We start from the raw sequence: 22,014 nt of genomic DNA, 5'->3' as shown, positions 1-22,014 counted from the left end.
GAAAGGAAACAGGACGGAATAGGAAATAGAGACGGGAAAGACAACACCAGTGAAAGAATGAGGAAATGAAAGGAGAAGAAACACGAGGAACAGAAAGAAAAAATGAAAAGGAAATGAAATGGAGGAAGAGGAAACTTGAGGAAGGGGAAGGAAAGAGGAAACTACAAGAGGAAATGAAAGGAAACATCTGGAAGGGAGTAAGGGAAGGGAAAGGCAAGGGTAAGAAACATGAGGTCGGAAAAGGAAACACGAGCAAAGAAAGGGCAAGGAAAAGAAAGAAATTAGGAAAGAAATGAGGAATGGAAGTAATGTGGAAAAGGAAAACGAAATGGGACAAATAAAGGTATAAAAAGGACAAAAGACAAAGGGACAAAAGGCAAAAGGACCAGAAAGAAAACGCAATAGGAGAAATAAAGAATGCACAGAAACAGCAAAGAAAATGTAAAAATACAAAGTAGTGGAAAGAGAAACAGAAAGAAAAGATAAAAACGTGAAGCCATAAGTAAAAAGAGAATTAAAGAAGAGTCAGGGTAAAGACGGTACATCCGGAGAAATGTAAAAGAATAACGGTGGAAGTGAATATATAGACGTGAGAAAAAGGGGAAATGTGAGGAGAAAAGAGCAAGAAGAACTAATGAGGAAGAAGGAAAAGAAGAAAACGAGTGTGAGGAAGTGAAAGTGAAAAGGTGGATTTAAAGATATAAAGGGGGGGGGGAGGGGGGGGAGGGGGGGGCTGGCGATGTTCCTCGTGCAGGGAGACCCCTATTTTTATCCTGCCGCCCCTCCCCCTCCCCCTCCCCCTCCCCCGCTCCTCTCCTTTATAAAAATCCATCATCTCCCTCCGAGTGGAACATCAGTCTCACACACACACACACACACACTCTCACGAGGTCCCTGGGTAGTCGAGAAAGGCTCTGTGTGTGTGTGTGTGTGTGTGTGTGTGTGTGTGTGTGTGTGTGTGTGCTAATTACGGTAACACATATATAATACATCCATGGACTTTCTTACACACGTCACACACACCAGGTTTCATCATTAAAGGTAAAAAAAAAAAACTCCAGTCGCATCTACAGAACCCAATTATCTGTACAGTGAGAAACACGTCAGTGCTGAGTAAAGAGTGACGGAGGAGTGTGTGTGTGGCAGCCACGTGTGAAATACGTGTGTGTGACATGCTGAGTGTGTGTGTTAATGTGTGATACTCAATATTAATGAACTTAGAAAAGAGCCGGGAGGTACCGTTATGTGTGTGTGTGTGTGTGTGTGTGTGTGTGTGTGTGCAGGTCTCGTTGTTTCTGTTGCTTGTTCATGAACACACGTTCTTCCACTTGACAGGAACACTTAGGAGAACATAAAGGCTCTCATGTGTTTACATGCTGGCATAATTAGTTTCACACACACATGTAGTCAGCTTCAGAATTATTGGCACCAATAATCAATAATTAAAATGTTTCTATTAATCTCCACGTATCACCTGTTACGATATTATCACAATAAACATTACGGATTCGTACTGATTTATACTGCGATTCTGTATCGTGATTTTATAAATATCCCAATTATATATATTTAACTTCTATTATAATTCTAATTTAAGCTACTGCCTGCCAATGTGTGAACAGTTTAGAGCACCCCCTGTAGGATCATAGAGGAATTGCACAATTTTGCTGCATTAAATGCAAACTTATTTTTATTGTAATAAAATTAATTTATTCTAACTTTTGGGGGTATAAATTTGAAAGCGAGACCTCTGCATATGATCTTATGAATTTTCTTCTTAAGAACTGGAATTTTGCAAGAAATTTCTCTCTGCACACGAAGCATTTTTGTTAGCGAGGACGGTAGCAAGAAGAAAAGGGAGCCGCTTTCAGTTTGGACTTTTAAGCAGCCGGTGCCGAGAGGAATCATAATTTAAGATTAAGTGAGGTTTACTGTCTATTTATTTCATATTTTACTTGATTTACACGTCTTTCCTAAGTATTCTGATTGTTTTTATTTGCAAAAATGTGATTATAATGTTGGAAATTGGTAACATTAGTAATATTTTTGTGTGTCTGGAACGGATTATCTGCATTTACATTATTTCCTATTAGAAAATGTGTTTCACAATGCAAAATTTCACCTTAAGAACTGGCCTTCTGAACGGATTAAATTTGTTAAATTAATTTATCCAATGTGCGTTCAGCTTTTATTGTAAAACAGAAGGCTGTTTAAACAGTATTACGCATTAATCAGGATGTTTAAAACAGTAATCTGGAATGGAAGTGTTGAACAAAGAGGATAAAAAAGATACCAAAAATGACAGGTTTAAATTTTTACCCGTAACCTCGAGCTGTTCGAACGAGTTGTAAGATAAAAATCCCCTCCTTTGTTCCGTCCACACAAAGCCTCCCTCTCTCTCTCTCTCTCTCTCTCTCTCTCTCTCGGTCAGATGAGAACCAGATCAAACCATTAGAATATGTTGAGCGAATAAAAATATATACAATACATGGCTAAAAAAAATATACAAAATAGCTTTGAAACTGAGTGAGAAACATGATGGTGGATTATCGAGTGGTTCAGATCTTCCCTCTCGTGAAGGTCGACCTCATCAGATAGATAGAGATAGAGATAGATAGATACTTTATTCATTCCCATGGGGATCCAGCAGTCCACATCAGATAGTTACATCTAGAAAATAAAAAAAAGGTAAAAATAATTCTATAAAAAAAAGCGAAATTAGAAAGAAAAGAATAAAATTGAATAAAAAAGCTCAATTTCAAGCATTCCCAGACATTTTTGCTGTTAAAATGTTTCAGCAACGTTACGGACATGGCGACACCGTTGGAATCAGGATGTTGGCCAAAGTTAGAATTACTTTATTACGAAATGATGCTGGATGACTTTGACTACATGACGTTCAAGATAATGTTGAACACGTGACCCAAACACTGCGTTTACAGATAAACTTTATTTATCCAGGGGTTGCCAGAGCGAAACATCAGATCTACACACAACCTGGCGCGGAGACCTTACGCCAGATGCCCTTCCCTATGCAACCCTCCCATTTCCTCCGTGCTTGGTACAGCACGCAGTGTCTGAGTAGGAGCAGGGTTCGAACCTCGAGCCCCGGATTCCCAAATCAACAACCTAAAGCCTTATCCACCTGACGCCCCCCCCCCCCCCCCCCCCCCCCAAACACATGCATTACAAATACAAAAAATACATAATTAAAATACTTCTGCTGCTAATGCGAGGCTGTTTTTCTTTTTTTTTTGGAAGACGATACCTTGACTGGACCGTGAACCCAGGCCATAGTGGTGAGAGGGCTGAATGCTAACCACTTTTTCCCAACCAATGAACCTGCTACTGAGAGCAAATGGATGTCCTGTGTATTGGTGTGTTAAACATTGAGAGCTTCAAAACATCTCTTCCATTAAACCTTAACATTTACCATGAAATTCATTTTTACACACAAAAGATCTATTTTTTGAGAGGTATTTAAATCCGACATGAGTTACCCGTAAATAGGTAAAATAATATTCTTAAGTACTGTATACTTCACCTCCAGGGTCGGGGGTTCGATTCCCGCCTTGGATTATTCCTCTATAATCCTACAGGTGGCGCTCTAAAGTGCTAAGTTTGTTTGGAATTGTAACAAAATCTAAAAAAAAAACCATAGAATCAGAATTTTTATAACATTGTGATATTTACAGAATCGCAATACAAATCGAATCAGCACCTGAGTATCGTGATAATATCGTATCGTGTGATCCCGGGTGATTCCCCTCTATAATACTCTATATATTGACATTTCATGATATTGAGTCTGTATTTGCGACATTATACCGGGTTTCGTCCCTTCAGCCTGATCACAGCGCTGATGTCACACTTTCATAAACACCGTTGTTTCAGATGTTGGTTTGCGTGGACGACTTCACAACACATTTAAATTAGAACTACTGTATACGACCGTGTGTATGATGACATCATGTGACATTAGAGTCCCTGTCTGTATGTTTAGCAAACTACTAGAATGTAAAAAACATGAAGTTAATATAAAACATCTTCCCAAATACTGAAGAACAAACGTGACGCAAAGCACGTGTTATTAATAATCACTGAATATATACGTTAACCTAGGTTTCACAGAGTGTGTGTGTGTGTGTGTGTGTGTGTGTGTGTGTGTGTTAGAGTGTCTCCTCAGAATAAGCACTGAGTGATTTGTGCTTAATGTGTGTGTGTTTGTGTGTGGATGGATCTGTGGATCTATATGGACTGTGTGTGTGTGTGTGTGTGTGTGTGTGTGTGTGTGTGTGTGTGCAGACCACACAAAGAAAGGTCTGGTGATTTATGTGTGTTGTGTGGTTGTCCCTGCAGGCCCGAGCTCCGTGCCGAGACGCTGCACTGTTTCACTCATTCATCCCTTTTTCCCTCTCTTATGATTCCCACTGACAGCCCGGCCGCATCCCGAGAGAGAGAGAGAGAGAGAGAGAGAGAGAGAGAGCGATAGAGAGCATGAGAGAGAGAGAGAGAGAGAGAGAGAACAAAGCCTTTTGCTTTCTCGTTTTAAAGTGCAAAATCTGCACAGGGAAAATGTTAGTTGTTTTTATTTAATAATTTTTTGTTTTTGTTGTTTTTTTAGTTTTTTAGGGACGGCATGTTGCTTCCTTTTTTTTTTCCCCCGATCCCAAACTATCTGCTGATTTTTATATCCATCTGAAATTTTAAAAAGCAAGCTTTACAATTATTGTTTTTCTAACCAAAGTGCTTAAAATGAATTAAAGTATACCTTTCAACAAAACATGACTTTATTACAAAAAATTTCACCTATTACATTTCCCCATAAATCCGTCTCCGCCCACAAACCGGCAGCTCACATCCAGTATCATGGCACGTGGGACAGTTGAATGTGAATGTTGCCTGACGAGCCGCTTTTACTCAGAACCGGGGAACGTTGGCTTGGCCGGCTGACGGGATGCACCGTACGCCAACCCGCGTGTGGAGGCTCACGGATCAGCGGGACCGCAGACTGAGAGCGAGAGCGAGCGAGAAGGAGATTTGGACTGAAGGACAGTCGTGTCTGATTTGGATGCTCTAGCTCATTGGACTCAGGAGGACCGATTCTCCACACCTCTTCACTGAGCTCTAATGGATGCCTCAGCCTCTCACTCCCACTGCCTTCTGGCTGGAAATAATCCGCCTGTCATTCAAATGCTTGCTTTTTTTCATTTTTATTTTATTTATTTTTATTTTTTTCCAAACCCTGCACAGAGGAAAGGCTCGAGGGAGCCTCCAGGATCTCCATAACAGATTTTCATAAAATATGTGAACAGATTATTTTGCTTATTTTCAGAACGAGGGTGTACACATTCGGACGACTATTTTCCACATTTGAAAAAATGAAAAATAAATAAAATCAGAAATTGGGCCAAATAAGATCTGAATCCCAAAAGCGGGATTAGCCGAGCACTGTGGGAAATCACACATTCTTCCAGAGCAGCTTGGACTTGATGATTTTATTACCATCTTTTCATTTGCAGCCAAGGTGAAGAATTTGGCAGGATCAGAGTTACCGCTGCAGGTGGAGCGTAATTGAATATGGGATCTTCAGGAAAAAAAAATGATAAAATACCCTGAAGTGTAAATTGTGGGCCTTTTTCTCATCCAGGAAGAAAAGACTCTTCATTCTCCGTTCACTTTTACAGATGGCACAGTCACACTTTTTCATTTCAGCACTGATCCCTGAGGGGCAGCTGAAATTTATTTCTTTTAAAAAATAATAATAATCCTAGGCTTGAGCATGGACAGCACTGATTTCTTCATATTTTGCTTCCAAAGCTTTAAACTCCTTGGATTTATCCGTGTAGTCTTACGGAGTAGATCTCCAGGCTTCCTGCCGGTGAACCAGTGAGAAACAGGTGCGAGATGATGAGAGATGACCAGGCCGGTGATTAGTGTACTGCTGATGCTGAGAGTTTGGAACAGACGAGAGGGGAAATGAGGTCGCTGCCGAGGTTGGTACGTGATCAATAAGCAATTATTACATTGTATCTTTAGACCCTTTGCAGGATGTCGCAGTAAAGCATTTGTTACCATTTCATTTATTTAATTTAATATTAGATTAGATTTGCACTTTATCCTGCGATCACACACACCTGCTTCTTTTTTCTTGCCTGCGTGCTTTGCTGCAACTTGTTACGATACACATCCATCTTTTATTATCTCTTGAGCAAAACACTATCGATATTCTTTTAAACAATACCGTGTCTGTCTAATGAAGCTTCTGTCTGATGCAAGAGTGTTTAACCTGCTACAATTTACATACACTACTACTACCACCAATACTACTACTACTACTACTAAGAATAATATGAATAGTTGGCTTATCTAGTAGGATATTGCATCTTCAAAATATCCTAGAATTATTATTTTTAAATGTATGCATCTAGTTTACTCAGTAAGAAATAAACCACTTCAGGGTGTATGAAATTAATTAATGATGGTGTGGGACATTTATACAATGGTTATTTGCTTACAATAGTTTCCAAATTTATTAAAATATATATATATATATATATACTTAACCCATTCATAGTTAAATTTAATTAAGATAAGGAGGAAAATCGACTGAAAATGTCTGTCCAGTGCTGGTGAATAATCCTATTTTTGGAGTTCACAGTCCAATACAGTAAAAAAACAGCTCAAAATGGAGAGAAAACAGAGTGGCGCCCAAGATTTCCCTCGCAAATAAAAGACGCAGGGAATATTTCACTGTGAGATAAATTTTCTTAGGTGCGATTACGGTTATTGACGATATTATGTCAAGTGGATTCATATGCTTTACATTGTATGTTTGCGTCAAAGGCGTATAAGAATCACTTTGTCCGACTAAAGAACAAATCCGACTTACGAACGTGCTCTCAGAACGGAGCTTGTTTATAAGTAGGGGACTATTTGTAATACCATATCAGGTAATCCCTGGTGATTTCCACCCAGAGAATTAATATTTAAAATTGTGGTTCCTTGATGGAGCCGTGGCTTCGTTTGATTCTTGGTTAGGGAACACACACTCAGTCACTGAGTGGATGCACAGGTTAGTGCGCTCCTACAGTAGTTCCAGTCCCAAGCCTGAATAAACTGGGGAGGGATCATCCGAGAGGACATCCAGTACAAAACTTGTGCCACAATAAATCTGATCTGAAGTGTAAAAATCTAAAAAAATAAAAATAAAATAAATAAATAAATAAATAAAAATGTTGTAAACATAACACTATTTTTAATGATGAGTACAAATGGATGCGACAGCTTTACCTTAAAGTACCCGACGTCCTATTTTATTCATATTCTGCTTATTGTTAGGTTCAGTTTACTGTATGTGACGCATGAATTATGAATTGAAATCTCTGGCTCACAGGTGCAGATCAGACCTACTGTAGTCCGACACTAGTACAGCTTTCACAGGAAGGGTGACTGGTAAGTAAAACCTCCCGTGTTGCAAATTCCCTCTCTGACAGGCCGGGTCTATGGATTGCTTCATGACTGTCTACACTTTGATTAGTGATTTATAGCACAGAGGTGTGAAATGTGAGCAGAACAGCACCCGTAGTGGAGAGGGGAAATCATCTGCTCAAATTAAGATCTCTATGCATACTAAGTGGCAAATTAGAGGCCGTGATTGATGGGAGTTGCTCATTTCCTACGTTGGGTAAATTGCTTTTTACAGATGTCTAATATAGAGTGGGATTAAAGACGAAGAGCTGCAGAGGACCCGGTCGGTTCTAATAAGAGCTCTGCCAGTAACAGGACACGGACCAGGATTCAGTCCACATGTCCGACTTCAATACATTCCGTACTCTTTTTAATAGAATTCTTTATTTCATACATGCTAAAAGCTATTTTAATCATGTTGGCTTTTTTGATTTTAATTCTTTTCATTTTATAAAAGATTTCGCTTTAGAAATGATGAGACACGTTTAAATAGTGTGCAGAGGAAAGGTGTTGGGTTAACCAGGCGGGAGAATAAGGTTTCATTACACTGTTTCAGCTAAAGTCGGGCAAAGCTAAATACCCGCTGGAGAAAATATCACAAGCCCTGTTTTATAACACACTCGAAAGAAAAACCATGACATGTATGAAAAATCATAATAATAATAATAATGACAATAAAATATTTGAACGTCAACTAATCAGCTCATTTCTGCCATATAAAAGGTTTGCTTAATTGAAATTACGTCCAACATTATTTCTAAAAAGTCTTTTTTCTTATAATTTTGTGACTTTTCCTTATAATTCTGACTTTTTTCTTATAATTTTGCTTTTTTTCACTCATATTTTTGACTTTTCTCATACTTTTTATTTTTTTCTCATAATTCTTATCTAGTCAGAATAGTCAGCGTCTTTACACGCTAAAAATGAAACTGCGTACGATGTCACGGAGGAGTCTTTCAGGTGCAGTTTCACACACCGTGACGTCTTGTAGTTAATGGAAGAAATGCACAGTATTACGTTAAGCCTCTGATCCCTGGAGAGAACTGTGTCTAGCATTCAGCCCTGGCAGAGACCAAACAAACAGATGATGCAGAAATTTCCTCATTCATACACCAACAGCTTCAACCTTCAGGCCAGCAGCGCGGTACGCTGAAATGTCAGAGGCAGGAAGACTTACTGACCAAGAAACTGTCCGTCTGTGGATCGTAAAAGGAAAAAAACAGGTTTGAGTGGAGCAGACGTTTTGGAAATGTTCCTCCATTCACTGCACATGTTCCTGAACAACTTTATCAACTAAGCAATAAATTGGTGCAAAATGCAAAGACGAATTTGTCTTGATCTGACATAAAAATTGTGGAAGTGGTGCTGAATGAGTGCATGCAAAGGGAAACCTGAAAAAGCCTTACGAGAACGGTTTAGATGTTTGTAACACCAAACACAGGCTTGGGGAAAGTGTAGCTGCTGTCACTTTGCTGAAACGACTCGGGATTCCCAATGCAAATGTAATTTTTTTTTTCCTTTTTCATCTTTTCATGTCGCTCACGACTTAATGTTTACTTTGGGCTCATGAGGAATCAACAGAGAAAGAAAGCGACACACACACACACACACACACACACACAAGCAGCTCATTAAAACATAGGTGTCAGGTGTGCCACGTTAATTAGTTCCCCATACAAATCCCTCCTGTTGCCAAGCCACGCCCCCCTCCCCCTCCCCCTCCGCGTGACATATACGATCACGTTGAGCTGTATTTAATTTTAATTTAAATGTTTTAGGATTAACTTTACACCCTGACGTACATCTCTTGTCTCACCCGTAACTCCAGCACCACGCGCAGCTTCTGCATTCACTCCCATTACATCATAGTGTCACCATCAATCAGACGTTATTTGGCGGTCAATCGCGTGCACTAATCATCTGGCGAAATTGCATCAGATACAACCATCGGGATCAAACGAAAGACTAGTCGATATTGAACCGTGTGATGGATGAAGCTCACATCACTTTCTTCTTCCCTCCTTGTAATCAGTTAATGAATTCCGCCCATCTTTGACAGTATTGATCAATTAACTGAAATGCACTCAATAATTACTTTCCTCACATCATTTTTCTCCAAAAATAATGGAAGGTGTGTTCGTTTGTGCCTGGCTCGTTAATCTTTCCCACAGTGCCCTCGTTTTTTTTTTTCTTTTCCCTTTCCCTCCATGTGCCTGCTCCCCCCCCCCCCCCCCCCCTCTCTAGCTCCCCCGGTGATGCCGCAAGCTGCTCAGGTGTCAGCGGTCAGCAGTAATTCACTTTCATCGTGCAATTCCTCATTACAAGCACGCTCGTTTTTCTCCTGTCTCCACGCTGGATCTTCTCAGGGGAGTCTGAATCTCGCGGCTTAAGCTAACATGTGCTGCATCGCGCGTTCCGTGGTGCTGCGATCCTCGTGTTTTCGTTAAATGATGGATGGCCGAGTAAAAAATTCTGGGACGGACGTGATGCAAAAACGCATCTGTCATCCTGTCTGTTGGTGTCGGTCTGTCTCGGTCTATAGATCTGTCTGTCTTCCTGTATACTGTCTGTTTCTGTCTACAGCAATGGTCAAAAGTATTAGGATGACATATGCCATGTATTACAGTTCTCCCTGTGCACAAAACAGGTGATGTCATTAATTAGTTCTCTCCTGTCTGGCGGAAGAGTCGTGCTAATTAGAATCAGCAGGTTTAGTTAATAGATGGAACAAATACTGTATGTGGCAGGACTTTTACTTTCCGAAGCGAGGGTGTCCACCTCTACACACATTTCTGTACCTGATCTTCAAGCAGGCATGGATTGATGGAGCGACACCAGAGTACCGCAGACGTCTTTGAAGAATAAAGGATTTCATGCTAAATAGTAATTGTTATAAAGCAAATTCACTGCATAAAATAACAAATTATTTGTATTATCTTGATTTTCATTATTAAGAAAAGATATGAGAATATCATTAAAACAGAGAATTTCACTTTTGTCTCAATACCTTTGGACACAGGGGATGGACAATGAAACTGAAACACCTGGTTTTAGACCACAATAATTCATTAGTATGGTCAAGGGCCTCCTTCTGCAGCCAATACAGCAACAGTCTATCTTGGGAATGACAGATGAAAGTCCTGCACAGTGTCCAGAGAGATTTTGAGTCGTTCTTCTCGCGGAAGAGTGGCCAAGTCACTACGTGATGCTGGTGGAGGAAAATGTTTCCTGACTCGCTCCTCCAAAACACCCCAAAGTGGCTCAATAATATTTAGATCTGGTGACTGTGAAGGCCATGGGAGATGTTCAACTTCACCTTCATGTTCATTAAACCTTGTTGTGTATATTGGTGCATTATCATCCTGATACACAAGGATTCAGGATACAATGTTTGAACTATTGGGTGCACATGGGCCTCCAGAATGGTTTGGTAGACCTTGGCAGTGACGTACCCATCTAACACAAGTATTGGGCCTAAGAAATGCCATGAGGCTGCAGCCCTGTGCTATTACTCTGCTAATTAAACCTTCACACTTTGCTCTTACTGGTGGAACGTGGAATCAATGAAGATCAGCCACTAGCTTGGTCAAATTTAGCCATGAAACCTCCAACACTAAATTGGCCAGTGTTTCAGTTTCATTGTCCAACCCCCAGATATATATATATACACATCTGTCTGTCTGATATATTTTTTTTACGTATCCGTAGCTCTCTCTATAATCCGTCTGTCTTTGCAGATCTGTCTGTAGACCTGTCTGTCTGTCCGTCTTCATATCTATTTATTTTTCTGTATATGACAAATCAAGCCAAGTAGACTTTTCAACCATATACAGTTCAGTTAACAGTACAGTGAAGCGGAACGGCATTTCTTCAGGACCAAGGTGTTACATATATGTAACATTAATTAACAGAAACTAACTAGCTAACTAGGACACCTAATTAGCTGACTAACCGAATTAACACCATAAATTAACAAAAAATATTCCAAGTACTATGGAAAAGATGTGCAAAACACAAGACAACGTTAAGTGCATGTGCAAATGTGCCAACAGGAGCGGCAGCATGACAACATGACACAATGCGATATACTGTGATATACTGTGATAATGGGTTAAGGTGCAACTTGATGACGTAATAGATAAAATATGTGTCTATATATTGGACTATTCGCCCTTCAGTTGGTCTGTAGTTCTGTATCTGTAAATCTGGCTATGACTGTCACGGCCAGTAAAACTGTTAGTATATGTGTGTATGTAAAGCTGTCTGTTTGACAATAGGTATGTCTATTTGTCTGTCTCTGTCCACATATATGTACAGTATATGTCTCTCTGTGGTCGACATAATATTAAAAGGTTCCGAGACTAGTTTTGTAACACGCAAAAAGATGGCAGCACAAGGCTGCACGCACAGTCACATGGAGCACCGACCTTCATAAGTCAGTGTGCCAAAAGACATCATCCTGGGTACATCGCGAGCTGCGCAACTGGTGCTATCCTGACCACGTCTGCCATTTCATCATGTACAGCAAGTAAGAAGAAAGAGGGAACGTAAAATTCTGCATGAATCTTGGGAAATCTCCCACAGAGACGCTTGACATGTTTGGTATACGGTGTGATACGGAACAGTCCAGACGATCCTCACGTGTGATTTAAACATGCGCTGTGTTGCTGCCGAGTTGGTCCCCAGGCTGCTGACCCAGGAGCAGAAGGAAGACCGCGTCAAAGTCTGGCAAAAACTTCTTCAGCGTGTCGTGGAGGACCCGTCCTTCATGTCGGGGATGAAACTTGGGTGTACGGCTACAACCCTGACACGAAACAACAGTCTTCACGGTGGAAGAGTTCGTCATCTCCACGACCAAAAAGGCGAGGCAGGTCCGCCGCTCGACCGAGTGCATGCTCATCGTCTTTTTCAACATTTGCGCCGTTGTGCATTGAGGATTGGTCCGCTGGGGCCAGGCCGCCGATAGCAAGCCCGTCTGCCGGGTTTTAAGGCGTCTGAGTGATGAGGTACGGGGAATGCAACCGGATTTGTGGTGCGCTAATCTTGAAATCTTTTGCTACCCCCTCGTATCTCTGTCTGCCTGTCTGTCTGTAAATCCGTCTATAGATCTGTCAGTCTATCTGTCTGTATGTCGATAGTTAGTTGTCTGTCTGACTATAGATCTCTGTCTGTCTAAATATCTATATAATGAATCTGTCTCTCTGTGGGAGAGAGTGAACTGGGATGTGTAGAGTAAAAGCTTGTCGTAAACGCAGCTTCAGCCTCTGTGTTTGTCTGAGAAGGTGAGAGTCAGAGTTCGACTGCATGGCTGACTTTTTGTTCACGTTACACAGACGCTCTCTCCCGTCTGCCGCTGAAACTCAGGATATTACTCAGATAAAGGTTAGGTTTATTCTAGTAAAGCAGCGTCGTGTCTGGAAGACTGTCTCTATTAAAATCTCTGAGGAAATCCTCTGCTTCTTATATGCATAAGCATTAGGAGCGTTATTACCTTCTCTCCCTGTGGAAGCTAATATTGTGTGAATAATGCAGCCGGATATGGAGATATGGGGTAATAAAACAGAGCAGGGGGGAACACGCGCCTCGCCGCATAAACACCAACTGTAGTAGGCTCACGCAGGACAGATGGACCGGCCGCTAGTGTGACATCGATGAATAGATGTCCGTCGAGATGGACTTGAAGGTCTCACGTCTCCTCCGCTGGAATTAATGCAAACATTAGTCTGGTAATCAGCATGTAAGAGCTTGATCCTGGTCAGGGAGGTTAATTTTCACACACTTTGATGCATCGCAGTGATTTAGCATCACTTGTGCATCTACTGTACTGTACATCTACCTGCACGTTTCTCTGAGATGGAAGGAACCTAGATGTTGCACACAGACACAGAGAGAACTTCAAAACTCCACACACCTTTAGGTTCTAGATGATCTTTTAAAAAGTTTTCTAGTTTAATCCAGTGACGATCTCTATCAGATGAAAGTGTGTGATGTGCACAGGGTGGGATTTAGTATCTGATAGAGCGTACTATTTACATTAGTAGTTTGGCGGGATGGTTGTATAGTGGTTAGCACTGTCGCCTTGCACCACAAGGGTCTGGTTTCGAGCCCATCTCGGGGTCCGTGTGCATGAAGCTTGCATGTTTTCTCTCCATGCTTGGTTGGTTCCCTCCGGGTGCTCCGGTTTCCTCCTACAGTCCAAAGACATGCAGATTAGGCTAATTGGCGTTCCTGTAGTGTGTGAATGCTGGGAATAAATACACTGGTCACCTTTGGCCTCTATGGTCCCTAGTCAGACTACAGAGGTTCCTAGATGGATTAAGTAGTTTAGTGCACAGGGTCGGATTTAGTACCCATCATTGATGGTTAAAAAGTTTGTAGATTAAGAGATTAAGGCTGAAAATAATCTGATCAGCTTTAATGTAATCAGTGATCATGTCATTGTTACTGGTATACTGGTTTTAAACTTCCCGCAGGAAGAATAAACATACCGTAATCTGTCCATTCATCCTAAATGGTTCAGTTTCCATAATCTACTTGCTTTTTTTGTTTGTTTTTTTTTGCAGTATCCCATGCTGTGTGGCGTGTATGTTTGTGTTTTGTGAGCATCTGGGCACTTTGTAGGGGGTTTACCGTCATTTCTGTGTTTTCAGCATACTCTGTGTATACACGGTAAACTCTCATGTTGGTTGAGGAAAACCCAGTTCGAGGAAAACGCGCTAAATTAGAAAAAAAAAAGCGTGTTGTGCTGTTATTCAACGTTCAGATTTAACTTTAGGCAAATACAGTATCTAAGTGCTGCCAAAGTTTCATTAAATTGTGTCCAGCCAGTTTTGCACGATGCTGTGTATAAAACGTAAAGATCTAATTTAAAGAGCAAGTTTTGAAAAATTTACAGACAAAACCTTTCTTTATGCAGATTTCTTTGTTTTTGTTTAGTGATTTATTTTCTATATTCTACAACAATACTGGGGATTTCAAAACTATAAAATAACACATATGGAATTAGGTAATTACGTAACAACAAGAAAAACAACAGTTAGTTGTTATTTTAAGACACAGAGGTCAGCCTTTCTGTAATAGTTCTTGCAAGAACAGTATTGTCAAGTGCATTTGCAAAATCCGTCAAGCACCATAATGAAACTGGCTCTCATGAAGGCCGTCCCAGGAGGGCGAAACCAAAACCTACCTCTGCCTCAGACGAGAAGTTCATTTAGAGTTATCAGCCTGAAAAATGACCAATTAACAGCCCCTTAGATTAGAGGCGTTATGAAGTCTTTACAAAGCAGAAGTAGCAGAAACATCTCAAAGGAGATTAATGGATTTTTTAGACGCCTTCAGCATTCGTTTACAATGTAGATGGAAATAAAAATCAAGAACGATTATGGAGTTAGAAAGTGTTCCAAAACTTTTGAACGGTAGCGTATATAGATAGATGTATAGATAGATTATATATAGTGTGCAGGTTTGGATTTTGCCGTTTTAATAGATTCACCCTTTGTGTGAGAGGAGTTTAAAATCACTCCAGTTGTGACCGCTCACAGCTGTTCACATCAAGACTAAACCAGGAATTTGACATTTTTGGCACGAAACGTTTTTAAAGTCTATGAAACACCTACAAGCTGCTACATACCATCTACCTTATGAGCTGCTATGAATTTTCGAGTTGATATTTCTTCTGCATCATGTCGAGCCAAACTTCACACACTTCCTGAGAATCTCACTAGGATTTCCTACAATCTCAAGATCGTACGGGTTTGGGGAACAAAAACCGGGAAGGTAGGAAAGAGGATCAGGATCAGCTCTCAACGCTCAGAGGTCTGAAAGTGGGATACAAAAGGCGACTGGTTCAGTCCTCACTATTGTTCTAAACAGCTACTGTACAGTATACGCACACATGCACAGTCATGCAGCGTGGGTGTGTGTGATTTTGTTTTCTTTTCACAATCATCTAGAACCATAAAGACAGGAAAACAAGCATCACCAGCATTACTTTTTTTAGTTTAAGGAGAATTATGGAGGTTTTGTCGTATATAGTTGTGAGAAGTTGTGTGAAGTATTTCCAGTACTGTATGCATCATGATAAATGTTATCCACACACACACACACACATTCTGCCGTACCCGAGCCTGTACCGAGCACGTACACAGCCCAACCCGGCCCATGCGTTATCTTTGCATGTTAGGACTTTTCCTTCAGCCTACAGAAGACATTTGCACCTCCTTCCTGCTTCTCCTCCTTCATTTCATGCGATGGCGTCTCCCCACACGTTCCCAGCAGGGATTCGCGACACAAACTTTTCTTCCCTTTTATAAAGTTTGGTTTGACGCCGCTGTCTTTGTGCAGAAGGAAACACTGCGTGTACACACACGTGCTCCTCTGCTAGCCGGTAATCCTCATACACCTTTTGTTGACAGGAATGAATGGAGAGCTTAGTGTTTATTGTGCTGCCTGAAAAGGGAAGCCGAGCGCCGTTCAATCCAGATGAGGAACGGATGCTATTTTCGTTTCGTTTAAATGGAGATTAAAATCTCATGGCGAAGACTTTTCACACCTAATTAACAGTTTGACAGAGTCTGTCAGTAAGTGTTTTGTTTAAAAAAAAAAAAAAAAGAAAGAGAAGAAAACTGTTTGTAGTGTACTCTATACGCAGAGCCTGCTATCCGGATGTAAAACTAAATCCTTAATTCATACCAAACTTAATCCGGTTATTTTTAAATATTAAAAATGATAATGTGTTCCAAACACATCCAGACTTTCCCCAAATAAGGTTTTAACCAAATAGTAAATTACTGTAGAAAACAGCTATGGTACAATCAGTATGGATAATAATAATAATAATAATAATAAATTGTTTGGAGCTTTTCAACTGAAAATGTTAAATTACAGAACTGTACACATCTGCTGTTTTTTTTTTGTTTTCAATTTGTTTAAATTAATGTGTGTATATGTGTGTGTAATTTCTCTCTCTCTCTCTATATATATATATATATATATATATATATATATATATACAGTGGAACCTTAGATTATGAGCATAATTTGTTCAAGTATTTCAAAACACTCATAAACCAAATCAAATTTTCCCATAAGAAATAATGGAAACTCAAATTATTTGTTCCACAGTCCAAAAAAATAAATACATAAAAATAATTAACACAAAATATAAAGTAAAAATAAAACAAATTAACCTGCACTTTACGTTTAGTATTAAGTGTATTTACGGATAAGTGTTTACGTTTGTGCGAGCAGGTGCTGTGTGTGTGTGTGTGTCTGTGTGCGTGTGTGTGTGTGAATCTAAAGTAAGCTCCCCTCTTCCCGCTTCTCGTTTTACACAGTTACCCTTCCTCCACTCTTTTCACACACAAAAGAAAAACATGTTTTATCAAAAAACTAAACATGAAATCTCTCTAATGACACTCTATTGAGCGACACACTAACGGAATCTCTGCTGTAAAGTAAAAATAAAACAAATTAACCTGCAATTTACCTTTGAAAAGAATCGTGACAGAGCAGTGTTTCTGTGTGGAGCAGAGAGAAAGAGTGTGTGTGTGTGAAGGTGAAGGTAGGAGGGGTCTGTGTGTTAAACACTGTGGTTCGACCGACCGGGGTCAGGATTAAGGTCAGGGTTAAGGTCAGGGTCAAGGTCAGGGTCGGGCTCAGCATCACTGGAGGCAGCTTCTGCACTATTCTGATCACCTGCTGTTAGTAGAATTTGTTCTGTAGCTGAGAAAACTTACCATCATTTGTCTTCTATACATACACAGTATATGTGTAATGTAGAGGGGTTACCATAGCAACAGTTATATAATGGTAGCCTGTGGAGGCAAAGGCTAGTGTGTGAGCTAAATATATGAGTAACACACGGGTCGACTCGGTCCTGGCCTGAGCCGGTTCCCTGCGTGTTCTCAGTGGACTGTAGGGCTGGACAATATGTCACAAATATCATATCATATGATTCATGAAGACGCTTTTGTGATGCACTAAATAAAACACATTTATTATGATGAATAGTTTGGGTAACATTTTCTGCTGCATTTATAAAGAATTGTTTGCTACTATTGTACATAACCATATTGCACAGAGAGGAGTATTATAATTTAACTGTTCATCAGGTAGATTGTGAAGGCTGGACAGGGCCCTGTGATGGATTGGTGTACCCCGTCTTGTTCCCTAAGTCTCCTGGGATGGGCTCCAGGCCCCCGCGACCCCGTATACAGGATAAAGCGGTGTAGACGACGAATGAATGAGTGATTTTAGAATATTGCTTTTCCCTGCCCTAATAAATTGCCATTTTTTTGCCTTAAGGTGTACATGAGTGTGTGTGTGTGTGTGTGTGTGTGTGTGTGTGTGAGTCCATAAATGATCACTTGTAGCTGACTTTTCTATTTAAAGTACATGATAAGAGACAAGTAAGAACATGTGTGTGCGTGTGTGTGTGTGTGTGTGCATTTTGAGAATTAACAGGAAACTACTTTCCGCTACAGCTTCCCTCTTGTTTACGCTGATTTTGTTTTAATCCAAATCGAATGTAATCTGTGATAGTGTACAGGTGTGCTCTCGAACCGTGGGCGCTGGAGTATGAATGAGTGATATCATGGAGGATAAAGAGATTACAGGTCATTATCCACAACATAATACACGTTAGTCACCGTTTGTGGTTGGAGCATGTACCTTCATAGTCTCCTCGGCGACTCACACTTAACGCGGTTATAATACGTGATTGTATGGATTTGTCGTGTCGAGTGGGAGACAAGCGTCTGGAAATCCAGCTTCAGATCTGGAAAGCATCAGCGAGGAACAAACACAACTGTTTTACACGTTACAACCTGAATAAAACACGTCGAGGTTGTCGCAGGCTTCAATCTAATCACAGTTTTTGTTTTTTGATTTTTCCCTCACGTTGTTTTCAGCTGTCTGATGATTTGCGTGTGATGTTACTTTGAGTTTTCTGGAGTATCCTGTTCCATACCGTGACTGTGGATTTGATTTAGTTTGGATTTTGAGCAGTATGATTTTCTGTTTTTTCTTTGCTGTTTGATTTATCTTAAGCAGTGTGATATTTCTTACAGTTATTGAAGTATTAAAAACTACTAAAAGTATCTATCTAATGATTGACATTTAAATGTGACATCATGTTGTTGGTCCTTGACATCATGTACAAAGCGATAATCTTCTGCTCTGCTCTCCAGTCCAGTAGGTGACGGTGTTGCACCAATTGGCCATAAACTTAGCAGACGAGATCATTTCACAATAGTGATGGGAATTCCATCTCTTTCAGTACTGGCACTTCATAGTAGACTTTATAATCCCAAATTAAAACCAAATTTAGCAGTGTTTTTACTATATATATTTGTGTTCATTTTTTTGGGCTGTGGAACGAATAATTTGAGTTTCCTTTATTTCTTAGGAAAAATTTGATTTGGTTTATGAGTGTTTTGAAATATAAGCCAGCTTCTGGTGCGAATTATGCTCGTAATTCAAGGTTCCACTGCATATATATATATATATATATATATATATATATACACACACATTACATATATATACACAGTATACTGTAGTATGTATACTATGCTAGCTAGCTATGCAACAGAATTCTGTGGAGTTAGCAGGAACTAAAGACACAGTATCTTGCGTGCTTCTTAAAAATAAGTGCTAATTAAAGTTTAAGAAATTACTTTGTTATAGACAAAAATCAGAATGGAAAACAGAGTAAAACATAATGAATTCATTTTACTCCTCCTTGTCCATGCGTCTATCCACCACGTCCTTTTTCGAGCCACATGCGGGACACTCCCTGTTTCCTCAGGACATATTCTGTCCTTGTGCATTGTCTTGTGTTAGATTCCTTGTCAGTTCGGTGCTCAGTGTGTCCCTGTCACCTGGCTTCCACAGCCCGAGGGCTAAGCAGGGATCACTCAGATTTCCATGTCCTCTCACTCAGACCAGGAAGCCGATGAAACTTTACAAAGCTTTTTTTTTTTTTGTCTTGTTGAGCAGAACCATTACCATGATTGACAGAGCGAGATCTCTGGAACGAGCGCTAGGATTTGTAGGATTTATTAGTAACTAGCGTTAGTATGCGTCACTGACGGTTAAAGAGTTTTTAAAAATAGTTAAAAAGTTAACACGAAAAATAATCTGCTGATCTTTAATGTAATCAGTGATATTATTATTATTATTATTATTATTATTATTATTTGAGGTTGAAGCTCACGTACATGTCTGTGTGTCTCTCTGTACAGTAGAACTCTCTGTCTAACTTATTAATACAAAGAAATCCCATTCTGTAAGGTTGAGTATCTCACGCCTTGTTTACACCAAGTTGTCCTTCCTTCATCGTCAGACAAATACACTCCCTGAATCTGTGAATCACAGATGAGAAATAAAAAAGTAGATCAAATAAAGATGAAATTTTTTGTTTTAAAATGACTCCAGCGTGTTAAAATTCACTTATACCACTTAAATATGTAATATAAAAGTATAAACTAATCCTAGTAAAAATATTCACTTTATGTTTTCTAATTAATATCTATTGGTGCAGGTGTTTGTTTACATTGAGACAGTAGCGCATTAAGATTATTTTAAAGTAGATTATTAAACCCTACACATAACTGTTCATAACATCACTTTTACTCAACATCTTGACTTATGGTGTAGGTTAAAGTTCCAGCAGATATCTATGGACTGCAAAAGTTTCATTAAATTCTCTCCAGGCATTGATTTAAGACGCGCCCACAGTTTGACGCATGTGGAGTACACTGTCCTAACTTCTTCATAACTTCACTTTTACTCGACATTTTGATTTTATTTATGGTGCAAGTTTAACTTCAGGCAAATACCTAAGGACTGGCAAAGTTTCATTTAATTCTGTCAAGACAGTTTTGTGTGATGCTGTGACAAAATCTGTTTGGACAGACATACAGCCATACAGAATTTTTTCTGAGACCGGTTTCCGGTTCTCATGTGTATGAAACTTAAAGTTATCCTTGAAAAAGCGAGTTCGGACTAATATACTGTATAGACGAAACCTCTCTTTTATTTATGTAGATCAAATGAATGATCAGATTTCAAAAGATTTAAAATAGTATTCTTACTTAAATACTTTTCATCCTGTTTTTCGTACAGACATGATCCCTAGACCCTTATGTTTAGGAGATCTAAGGTTCCTGCCTTCCATCCTTCAGTCCATCCAGCATTCTCCCTAGTGAGATATCCTGACAGGCCGTTCTTGGTGCATGTAGGATTGTCAGATCAGATGTTGGAATTTTGTTCATGGTGAAGCCACCCGTCCATCCACACCTTCAGCATCTGGTTCCACTTGTTTTTCTCCTCCTACAGTAAACTTCAACACCTGTCACTTCAATATTGCTGAGCTCAATGTCTCTGAAATCCTGCTCCCGGGCAATGCTTCTGTCTCCAGGAGATCAGTCGTCTTTACAAGATGCAGTATAAGACTACAGGATCTCTGTGAGAGACACCGGGTGAAAGCCGTGCTGCGGTTTGGCTGGAGGCTGGAAGAGAGTGAAACTGATGAAATATGGATTTAAGTCTGTAGCATATTAAATGTATATGAGGAGGAAGAATTTTAAATGTACTAAACCTGCGCAATAAGCTGAAGGTAAAATATAAAGCATCCGTTACTTGAATATGAAGTCAAACATCATCTCAGATAGCGATAATATCCATCCTGTGTGTTTTTAGTGAAGGAGTTATGATTTTGGGACGTCCGTCTAGCCGTCAGTCTGAGGTTCGTTAGCGATGTAATCTCAACAGCAAGTTGTGGAACATCTGTAGTGTTTATATATAAAGTGATCTTGTTTCATGAAAATTCTGTCCCAGTGATCCTACGGAGTTAGAAAAAATGCACAATTGAATTTTGTTACGATTTGAAATTCGCAAAGCGAAAGATTTAATCAAATAAAAAAAATAAAATCACTGGGGTTTACTGCCGTGTCCCACTGTGACAGCGTGACGTCTGGTGTGTCTGTCAGAGCGTTTCTTTTCGAATTCAATGCTCGTTCCTTTGCTCATTTCCATGTAAGAGGTAAGGTTCTTCCAAGCACGATAGAGTCCAGCATGAATGCTGCTTCTTATATCACAGGCATTTGATTTAGATGAAATAAGAGTCAAACTGGGATATTAAAAGTCAAGTAGGCTTTATCAACCATATACAGTTCAGTACACAGTGAAACGAAGCAACGTTTCTTCAGGTCCAAGGTGCTACATGCAACGTAAATTAACAAAAAACTAACTAGCTACTCTTAAAAACTTAATTAGCTGACTAGCTGGGAACTTTCTACGTTTTTATACAAAAGAGACAACATAAAGTGCACGTGCAAATCTGCAAACAAGAGCAACAAAGTGACAAGCACGTTCATGAGACTCTTAGCTGTGAGCTGAGCGATGAATGACGATCTCGGCCGAGGTGTCTCGGAGCCCACTGCAGTCGTTCCCAATAACGTTCAGAGAGTGGAACGCCACATGTTTGGAAAAGCCGTTAAAGGAGTTCCTGGGAGGCCAGCGTTTTAGATGTGAAATTTC

At 39.9% G+C, this 22,014-nt stretch overlaps 1 protein-coding gene across 2 annotated transcripts in view; it reads left to right on the top strand.

The window, feature by feature from the left end:
* fam189a1 (family with sequence similarity 189 member A1) overlaps nucleotides 1-22,014 on the top strand; it is a 150,031-nt gene that overhangs the window by 7,728 nt on the left and 120,289 nt on the right. The window contains exon 1 of one of the 2 annotated variants that reach the window (XM_053491610.1): nucleotides 5,942-5,996. The exons of the other annotated variant lie outside the window; for it this stretch is intronic. The gene's annotated coding sequence lies outside the window, so the exon portion shown is untranslated. Of the gene's footprint in view, nucleotides 1-5,941; nucleotides 5,997-22,014 lie in introns of those variants that run through there. 2 annotated transcript variants of the gene reach the window in all.

This window comes from Clarias gariepinus, chromosome 3 (assembly GCF_024256425.1).
Source record: "Clarias gariepinus isolate MV-2021 ecotype Netherlands chromosome 3, CGAR_prim_01v2, whole genome shotgun sequence".
Taxonomy (NCBI): domain Eukaryota; kingdom Metazoa; phylum Chordata; class Actinopteri; order Siluriformes; family Clariidae; genus Clarias; species Clarias gariepinus.
The sequence above is the reverse complement of the archived record's forward strand: the minus strand, read 5'-3'. Positions and strand labels throughout refer to the sequence as shown.